Raw genomic sequence first — 8,481 nt, forward strand, 5'->3', positions numbered from 1 at the left:
TGTGTGTGTGTATATGGTACACTACTTATAGAGCCAGTCTCAAGCGGACACTCAATGAACTGAAAAATTTAATACTTCCGCATCTCCTCATGTTTATAGTCCGAAGGATGTTGTTAGGTAAAAATTCAAATATTTTGGATTTAAGCTAATTGAAATCCTGAAATAGTACTCAAATGTACACTTCTTTTAGTTTTGAATAAATTTAAGTAAAATTATTTGTAGATAAAATGCTTCCTTTATCATTTTGTGCATCCCGAGAGGCTGCAGGCTCAAACCCAATGAGTACGTAACTTATGAGGCAGTCTGTCTGGAATTCAAGATGCAGTTGACATGCAGCGTGTGCTCATTGTGTGTGTGTGTGTGTGTGTGTGTGTGTGTGTGTGTGTCTTTGTGTGTTGGTGTTTTTTTGGTTGTATTGGCAGTGAAGGCATGACTCACAGGACCTCCGTTTGACTGCCTGAGAGGGTGGGATTAGGAGCACTCTGTCAGAGGCCAGATGAGGATCCTGAGCCTGGAGCCGGTGAGTCACGAACCCTTTCACAGCAAACGTGATCACGTGCAATTGGGAAACACCCACTCAATAGGCATAACCAGCCCTCCTCTTGTCGTCTCCTTCAATTGACGATGGGACCAAACAGGATTTAAAACAACACACATTTCTTTCTCTCTTCTCTGAGTGTGAACAGGTCACGTGTGTTAAGCCACTATGACAGGTTTACTGAGCCAAAAATATTACCCAGACTGTTTTTAAAACTGGGTGCAAATCTGTCTGACATAAAATCCACAAGGGCTTCTTGGACTGTATTCTGTGCTTTTCTATAATGAGCTTGTGCTGAAGTGATTTGATTCTGTGGTCATGTGAACATAGAGCAGTGTATGGTGCTACTTTTGTTTAATGTGAGGAACAGGCAGGACCATGAGCACACTAAAGTTTTGGGTCCTAACCGGTGATTTTTGTTTTGCTGCTGCTGTGCCTTTAATCACATCCTGCTGTGAAGAATGCACACCACATACAGACACCAAAGCACCCATAAAACCAGCTTTGATGGCATAGTGAGCCACTTGTGTAGAATTTTAATTGTCCTGTGAGTCGCTGAAATCTTGAAAACATCCCACAAACAGCCAGATATTGCCCTGCTCCCCAGGAACAAATCGTCCACTGACCCCAGACTGTGTGACGGCCGAGTGCTTCCTACATATTCCCAGCAAACTCTCATTTCCCTTGTTTGTCTGTGAGGCCCTTATGTCACAGACAAATATATCACATGCACTTCAAAGCTAAGGAAACAGCAGTTATTTTGATCAAAGAGGCACTTGTATAAGTATTCAGCTGGCAGCGTATACAATGCAGAGTGCCTGCATCATAAAGGTGACAAGTTAATGTTCAGATGTCCTTGGTTGAGAACTACATGATTGTTCTAATTTAGTCTGTATCTTCTGTGTGATCTACAGGAACATTTATGGATTAACAATAATCCTGCTCCATTCAGCCGTGAGGCAATTTGTCATCCATATAAAGAAACAACAGCAGCAATTTGCAATCTCCTCACAAAGGGGACTCTTTTATCTGTGCATTCTGCTGTCAGGATGCGCGATGAGTCACACACAACACAAACTGGCACTGTGATTTTCAATTTGTCAGAGAGGCTGGCTGATTCTGTATCCCACAGAGACTGCATGTCTCCCGCTCTCATTCATAAAAAATAAAAGCCAAATCAGAGCCTCACGCCCACTTTATTACAGGGCATACAGCTAACATCTGCTCAAATCAGCCCTTTTAGAGGATTGCAGCACATGTGCGTGGGTGAGCATCAATGCCACACTTCACCCCATAGGCCCAGAAAGTCTGCAGCATGTTTTTTTTTCATGCATGTGCGTACACCATACAGTATGAAATAACGCAGGATCTGTTTTTTTAGACAGGCTTTTTAATGCAACAGACTGCTCCTTCCTGGGACTGTGGTGTTTGCAGATAGCCTCAGCTGACCCTTGCTTCCCATGCATGCTGTAAGGTGATAGAACACGTCCTTACCTGAAAGTATGCTGCAAGCGGATATGGGTGTACATGTGAGAGTGTTTGGGTGCTGCTGGCAGGGCAACTTGTATATGTGCGTGTCTTTCCTCACCAGCAGCTGTCCCCTGCAATGAGCTGTGCATATGACTCAGCTCAGTGTACCCTGGCTGTGAGCCATATGCTGTCCTGTACCCTAATCTGGACCTATAGTGACGTGTGTGTCTGTGTGTGTAAATTTGGACACTAAATCAGCAGGCTTTTCGCAGCATTGTTCACGTTTTAACTGCTCACCACTTTTAGCTAAAGTGTTACCCATGCTAGGGGTTTAGTCTGGAATGAGACTGGAATGTGCATAACTGTGTTAACGACAAGTCAAGCTGCTGCAGGGGACACAAACATAAACACAAACATGTGCAGCATGACAGAGTGGATCAGACTTTGGACTCATATTATTTAGCTGCTGGAGACAATTGATGTTTGTGCGGCAATCCTTGTAGCATCCAAGCTTTAAAATAAACAGATTACATAATTTTTCCTGTAAAGTTTAAGGCGTTGGACCCTGCTGCTTGAAGTCATTCCTCATCTCTTAAAATAAATTGAGCATGTCTGCTTCTAGGAAGGATTACAACACCAAAAAAAAAAAGGCTCCAAGTGCCCCTGTTTCATAATGATCTGCTCATATGCTGCACATGACAGTAACAGAAAACCTGAAATCTGAAGTGGGCTTCTTGCATAATTTGGCCAAAGCTTCACTGAGTCTGGACTCTGTGACTCTTGTTAATCTTGGTTAGAAAACGTGTCTTCCACTTCTCACTGGTGTAGCTTACTCCTCCAGATATGTCATCCTGTTACAGTAAATGCTAGTTTGTGCAGAGTTAACCCCGCCCACACACCAGAAATGTGACTTGCACGTAGTGTGGGCACACTGCAACAGTAAGTTTGTGTGTGTGTGTGTGTGTGTGTGTGGTAGGTTGCCAGTTGTGTGTGGCAGGGCTCAGCCAATAAGCGTTTAGAGTTGGTGTTAGAGGTTATGTAGTTGGAGGAGAAGTGATACTGGGTGCATTTTTTGTGACTTTAAAGGGTTGGACTTCCGGCACCCCGTCATGTACCCTCCCTTCTCCCTTTGTGGCTTCTTCCTGGTCCATCTCCACTCAGTCACATGTGCCTCTCTTAGAGAGAAAGCTCCCTGACTATTTTCCACACACAGTTCACATGCAGGCAGTTGAGAAAGTCTGGCAGCGAATCACTGTCAAATCTTTTGTGTGTGTGTGTGTGTGTGTGTGTGTGTGTGTGTGTGTGTGTGTGTGTGTGTGTGTGTGTGTGTGTGTGTGTGTGTGTGTGTGTGTGTGTGTGTGTGTGTGTGTTTATACTCTCTCTAATGTCTGAACGGCTGCCAGAGCAGCTCAAGCGACAGTGGGATATCTATCTGCAGGGCTGAACGTTACATGTGACTGGGGTATATTTTAACTGGGTTATGTAAGTGCTTCAGCCTGCGCTCTCCACGCACAGATGAGGAGGGCTACGCATGATGCAGAGGACTGTGAGCTCACCACAAGCGTTGCCTTTGCAGCACATTGAATAATTCCTGCACTCGCCTTGTGCTCGGGCCAACAAGCATTTCACAGAACCTGGCTTTTCAGTGTCGGGTTCCACTTCAAAAACTGACTTTACTCTCTTGTTATTCATAGTTACTGCTTATCTTTGCCCTCAGCAAACGTGGTAATATTGATTTCACATGATGTAACAATTTCAGCAAGTGGCTGAATAATATAATCTTAAAGTGGAGGTTAGAGTTACATAAGAGGATTTCTAAAATAAAAAAATACACTCAAATCAAGAGTGAACCTTACACAATCACTGATTGTACTTGTTACACTTCCCCTCTGCTCGTCTAAGTGCTGTGATCATGCTTTGTTTCATAAGCAGAGAGCAGGTTTGTCATCACATGTGGACATGAAACACATTATTTTTTATAGGCTCATCAAATCTTTATTTGAGGCTCCCCTGGTGAGAGCTGATAAGATTGCTGACAACCGGCTAGCCGCCAAATCTATGTCCAATGTAGAAACTGCCCACGCTCCCTCTGCTAGCACTTTTATGGGATCATCATGTGGGTGTTTTAGTGTGAGATCCTATCTAGAAGTGATGTGATATGGGCTGATAATTTCTTAGTAGGCAACCATCCAGCCTCACTCGAAGAGGAGCTGATGATCATATCACTTCCACAGCAGAGTTTTGACCTGACACTTTATCACAGGCCAGCTCTGACAGCTTCGCAGGCCAGCACTTTCACATGTTTGAGTGGGCTTCAATGGTAAAAGACTTTATTTTTGGACTACTGTGGACTATAAAAGCAAAGAAACAGAAAGAACGTCTGTTTTTTCAACCATTATTATATTAACCAAGAAAATGTTTTTATGCTGCTGAATGTGACCAGTTTCATCAGCTAGGTCTTATTGTAGTTAGACAACTGTACTTGTGAATTACACGATGACCAAATTTTGAAATGGACAGTGGACTGTGCTTTCTCCAGTCTGCTGAGCACTTGAAGTGCTTTTACACCATATGTCACTTTCAGCCATTCATACACTGATGGCAGGGGCTGCTATGAAAAGCGCTCATCTATGAACAAATCCCATTCATGTGTCCCTGACTGAGCCACTGGGAGAATTTTGGGGCTCAGTGTGTAGGCCAACACACTTTAGCATGTGAAAATGTAGGGTCTAGGATATGACCGCCAACCTTCTGCTACAGCAGCCTTTTTGTCTTTGTCTTTTAGGCCTCCTGTATTTTTACCTCCACCAAGGAGGTTATGTTTGTGGGAGAGTTTGTCCGTCTGTTTGTCTGTGAACAACATAACTCAAAAAGTAACAAACAGATCTTGATGAAATTTTCAGGAAATGTTCAAAATGAAATAAAAAAGAAGTCATTAATTTTTGGAGGTGATCCGGATCACTGTCTGGATCCAGGATTTTTTAATAAGGATTCTTCATCACTGTGAAATAGGGCCGTTTCCATATAACTCCACGATAAATGGTCTGATTGCTTTGCAAAAAAAATACAAGACAAGGTCACAATAATTTCTTACAGATATAAAAGTACAATCCAGATCCTGGCAATATTCTGGATACTAAGATCAGGAATATGAAATATGTACTGGGTCATTATAATTTCCAACTCTGTCAGGTAACAAATTAGCGTACAAACCTGCAACTAACACCAAATTGTAGCAGACAGTCTGCTGAAAGGAAGTATAACATTAAAGTAGGACTAAAGTGTTGAATGACAATCACAATATGCTTGGTGGAAGTCTGCACACTCTGAGTGCTTTTATAGTTTAGCTGTTTTTTTGAGCAGTTCTTGTTAAAGGATGGCAATATTATTATTATTATTTTTTTAAAGAAGTCACTTTAGAGCTACTCACAATCATTTTACTCATGACTACAAATGAGAAGCGAAAATTGTTCATCAATTGTTATTAAAGTTACCATCATGAGTTAGCTTTGAAAATTTGCTTACAAGACTTGTTTTGTCAGATTTATGTAAAACAAAAAAAGATTTTAAGCAGCATTAAAATCTTTGGAAGATGATCAAGTCAGCCCATAGAAAAGCGTTTGTACAGTATTTCCTTCACACGAGCAGGGTCAGTCATGTTCACAGCTAAGTGCCGCCGATAACGTTATAATGTCCATGTTACAATGTGATTTCGCAGGGAGACCTTCCAGCTGCTGCTGTCCAGGAATCAGAAAGTCAAAGTGCAGTTCCTTCAGATGCCTCTTTGTCTCACTTCTCTGTTGCAGCTGAATTGCACACATGCATTAGTCACCCATTTACTTTACAGTGCAGTTCAAGAGTCAGACCACAGAAATTTCCATCATGAGCAGATCTCTAGTCGTGGGGGTTGTTTGTGGCTAACACGTGTCCTTGGCCCTGCCCCAGGTGTGAGGTTTCTGCTCTCCTCACCAACAGGAGCAGGAGGGCTTCAACGTGGGCTTTATGTGTGTTTTTGTTTTTGTTTTTTTTAGCTGCTGCAGTCATACACTTGCATAACATCATTGTGAGGCCCACATTAGGACTACGGCTCTTTTGTTTGGATGTCATCCCAACCTTTCAAAGTTAAAAAAACAAAAAACAAAAAAATGGCATCCATCCAAAAAGAGCAGTGCTGAGATTCAGCCTCCGCCTCTGCTGCTTTTCCATCACTTCCTGTGAGGAAGCAGAAGAGGAGGAAACACCAAGATGGCACTTTGAGTGACGACTGCACCTTATACTTAGCCACAGGACACCTGTGGAGCCTGAAGTGAGGTGGTGCATGTGCAGTGGCTTTGAAATGTCAACAACATTCATTTACAGGAAAGGCTCTGTACATACCAGCATGCACTGAGAACGCTGAGATGATGTCATTCAAAATACCTCAGGGAGACTTTTACCAACTGACAGACTGAATTATTGCAAGGAGACAGTTTTGATTTGTGTTAGGAGCTGGACAGCGAGGGAAAAAAAGCCCGGGGAGTGAAGGGGGACAGGTGTCAGTGTGCTTCATAGAGAAAGTCCATGTGGTAGGAGCATGAAGGACCTGGGGGACTCAGGGTCTGCTTTGCTGCTGCTGTGTCCAGAGATTGCCCCGGTGCAGCTCTGTGCTCATTCTGGCATACACGTGACACTTCCCTCTCCCTCTCTCCCTCTTTCACTCCCTTGCCCCCAACTTTCTCTCTCAAACACACACATACCTCCTATCACTCCAGATACAGTGCACTAATCCTGCCCCTGCCCCCTCACTGCCCTCTCTCACATTTAAACACTCCCTTTCTAATTCCTTCAGCAATCCTCCAGTCAGTCACCTCTGTCTGTCCGCCCCTGTCCCCCCTCCTCCATCTCTTTCTCGTGTCACTCGCCCACAAGCACACACATGTGCAGATAGCCGCATCCTTCCTCCATGTGATCTTTAGCATGATGACTTCTAAGAATAAACCCCTTCTCTGTCATACATATTTGAAAATCCAGCCTTGAAAGGGAGGAATGAATCACTACATCTCCTGCTATTCACATTTTTTTGGGACATTTTGTTCAACTTCACAAATATTTAAACGTGTGAATGTTCTGTTGTTAAATAAAGACACCATGAGGCTGATGAAGGGAGAAAATATGACACAAACTGCCATGTGCAACAGATTTTTTTTTAATAACCAATACGGAGCGAGCATCAGAGAGCTCTCTCAGATAAAAAAAAGGAAAGGCTGGATGATTCAGACAGCAAATTCTGCATCCACTGGAAGCAAGCTGGTATGATAAAATGACTTTTTTTTCTGTCATCTTTATTCAGCCTTCAGGCCTGTGAACATCAATTAAGGTCATTCAAATCTAGTGACCTAGGAGAAAGGAGGCTTCAAAGAGTTAACCAGTCATGTGCACATCAACAAAACCTCAAAGGGAGAAGTGAAAAGTATCTGCACACTACTTAATTTAACTTATGAGAGACTTTTTATCTGGCTGCAGCTGTGCTCAGGCAAACACATCTGTATTCCTCTCAATAATCTTATAAATAGAAATATATAATAACAACACAGCATGTACAGTAATAATGCATTGCCCACTGGTGACTGTGTCTGTGTTCATGACAAAACAGTTTGCACTACACCAGAATTGTATTGGTGATTTATTTCATTGTGCTTAACTTCATGTTTATAGTCTGAGTGTGAAATATGGAGTGTATACACTGCAAAAAACTGAAATCTTAGCGTATTTTAGAAAGCGTTTTTGTCTTATTTTAAGTAGAATTACTTAATGATACTCGATATGAGCCACATTCAACTTATAAGCTCAGAAGAATGTCTTGCTACAAGTTATTTAAAGACAAATATGAGTTCTTAATTGCTTGTAACAAGTAAAAAAACAAAAAAGCACTCAGAGAGCGCAGACCACCAAGCATATTGTGATTGTCAGGCAACACTTTAGTCCTACTTTAATGTTATACTCCATTTCAGCAGACAGTCTGCTACAATTTGGTGTTAGTTGCAGGTTTGTACAATAATTTGTACCTATCAGTACATATTTCGTATTCTGGATGTTGGTATCCAGAATATTGGCAGGATCTGGATCGTACTTTTACATGAGTCAGAAATTTTTGTGACCCTGTCTTGTATTGTTTTGCAAAGCAATTCGTCCATTTATTGAGGAGTTATATACATATATGGTGAAAATGGCCTTATCTCACAATGATTAAGAGTCCTTTAATGAAATCCGGGATCCAGATGGTGATCTGGATCACCTCCAAAATGTAATCACTTCTTCTTCATCCCATTTTGAACATTTCCTGAAAATTTCATCAAGATCCATTTGTTACTTTTTGAGTTATGTTGTTCACAAACAGACAAACTCTCCCAAAAACATAACCTCCTTGGTGGGGTAAAAATCTTCCAATGGGACATAAAAAATTTGCAAAAAAAATTGCTTAAAACAAAACTAAT

The sequence above is a fragment of the Halichoeres trimaculatus genome, unplaced genomic scaffold, assembly GCF_033239565.1.
Source record: "Halichoeres trimaculatus isolate MK-OKI-2021-1 unplaced genomic scaffold, fHalTri1.1 fHalTri1_scaffold_10, whole genome shotgun sequence".
NCBI lineage: Eukaryota > Metazoa > Chordata > Actinopteri > Labriformes > Labridae > Halichoeres > Halichoeres trimaculatus.